Genomic DNA, 2513 nt, shown 5'->3' with positions numbered 1-2513 from the left:
TGCGTGAGCTGGGCTAGTGACCGCAGGAGCAGCTGGAGGGGGCGGCGCCCTTGGCCTAGGGTCCGCCCCTGGACCCGCCCCACTCCGTGTTTGCAGCTCCGCCCACGGGCCGCTCCCCCCTCCTACTTCCCCCCTGCACTTCCAGTGGAGTAGTCACTTGGGGAAATTGGGACTAAGCACCCCTCAGTGAAAAGGGAAGACTGCCCTCCATACCCACTGCTGCCCCTTAGACCAGCTGCCCTAGTCCTGGGGTCTCCATCCTTCCCCAAACCCTGGGTCTTAGAGAAGACATAATCACGAGAGTAGAGTCAGAGTCCTGGAGAGGTGATTTCTACTCAGTATTTGCCCCTAACCACATCCCCTCACTGAGGTCCCTAAGTGAGGGGCACCCCAACTCCATTGCACACATGCACATGTATGTAACCTTGGACAAAGACAACCCCATAAGAAGGCTATCGCAGACAACCAAAGAAGCGGGCTCTTTTTGCAACCACTAGGGGGCGAGGATGTCCCATTGGGTTTGCCATCCAACCCATATCTATCCAACATTTATTAGATAGCTAGTGACTGCTATGTACAAGGCCGTGTGTCCTAGAGCTAGGGGGTTCCAAAGACAAAACAAGGAGTTTACATTTTCCTGGGGGGATACAATATGTAAAAAATACATATACAGGGTGTCCCTGAAGTCTTGTACTATGACATACACAAGTCTTAGAGAGCAGGACTCTGGCGATACCCTGTATCAACCTTAGACACTGTAACTGTGTGACCAGGGACAAATCACTCAACAAATCAGTTCCCTAATCTATAAAATGGAAATCATAGTACACAGGGTTGTTGTGAGGATCAAGTTAGATAATATGTGTAAAGTGTTTTTTAAACCTTAAAGAGCTATATAAATGTTAGTTATTATTATTATTATCATTAGAAGAGAAAGAGGATTAACAATTAGGATATTAGGGATGGCTTGCAACAAGAGGTGATGAATAAGTTAAGCTTGATGACAGAATTGAGAAGGTCCTAAATTAACTATAAAGGACATTTGAAGAAAAATGCTATCTGCTTTCAGAGAAAGAGTTGATAAATGAAGTACATATAAAATAATTTTACATATAGACATGTGTATATATACACACACATTTATACACATACCTATTTGTATCTAAAGATAGCCATCCTTAGGGAGGGGGTAGGGAAGAAAAAAAAGGAAAAAATTTACATGATAATTTTATTGTATATTTGAAAGGAATAGCAAGTTGTGTATAATAGATTTGTAGGTTCATGTGCAATCATCTTTTTTATTGTACTGTATTATGGAAATGCTTGTTTTATTCCATGAATTTGAAATAAAAATTTCAAAAAGAACAAAAAGGACCTTGGAAGTTCTCTAATCTAACTTCTTTTCTCCTCTTCCCATTTTACAAATAAACTAAGGCCCAGAGAGGTTAAGGGTTTTGCCTAAAATCACGCATGTAGCAAATGGCAGAGAGAGGATTTGAACACAGGTCTTCTTATTTTAAATCTATTATTCCGCTCTGCTACTTCAAAATCACATGTTCCCCTGACTTGAACACAGAACATTTATGAGGGATAAATGGGACTGGGTTTGGACCAATAATTTTATTGGTATATGAATGACCTCCTAATGAGGCCATTCCCTTCACCCAAGCAGATCTGCACCTCCACAATTTATAGTCTTAGAAAGATGCCTGGGATACTGAGAGGTCAAGTGCCCAGGGTCACACCCACAGTCAGAGGTGTTCCCCATTATAAGCCTCTAGGATAAAAAGACCAATATGTAAAATACATTTGGAGTTCCCCTTACAATAAACTCAAGGTCTCATTTACAATGTCCTCAAAGCTTCCTCTCTTAGAACACAACTAACCTTGCTACAAACCCCTGAGGTCTCCCTCACAAGGAACTCCCTATTTCAATTCCAGATGTCCTTGTTACCACACACTCAGATTGCCTTCTAGTAATATTCTCAGTGCCCTTGCTCTAATACCCTTCCCAAAAGCCCCAAGGGTCTCCTCTTATGCTCTCAATGTCTTTGATATAACAGTGTGTCTCCTTATAATAGTTTTTGCATTATTATACCCCAGAACCACCATTATAATTCTCCTAGTGGGAAATGCTGGTATGGCTAAACAAGAGGTATTTCTGGGGAGGGGTCTAAGCTTATCCCTTCAACCATGAGAAGGGTGTAGCCCTAGTCCTTCATACTGCAGGGCTCCTTGGCTCAGAAACATACTGCGGGGTTGGTCTTGGCCAGCTTTCCCGATCTGAGAGTCATGGCTATTGGTGGGGGCCCCCTCCTCACTGCACCTATCCCCTCCCATCTCTGAAGGTCAGCTTGGCCAGACAGAAATAGCATCTGAGCTCATTTCCCAGAAATTGGGGGGGGAGGGATGAGACAGGAGTGTCTTAAGATGAATCATTCCAATTGGGGGTGGGGGGAACAGGGCCTAGGACCTCTTCTGCTCAATTAGCTAGGGCTTATTTCAAGAAACCA

This window comes from Petaurus breviceps, unplaced genomic scaffold (assembly GCF_028583685.1).
Source record: "Petaurus breviceps papuanus isolate PSGF00001 unplaced genomic scaffold, PetGlider_PUasm1.0 90137, whole genome shotgun sequence".
Lineage (NCBI taxonomy): Eukaryota > Metazoa > Chordata > Mammalia > Diprotodontia > Petauridae > Petaurus > Petaurus breviceps.
Note: the sequence above shows the minus strand (reverse complement) of the source record.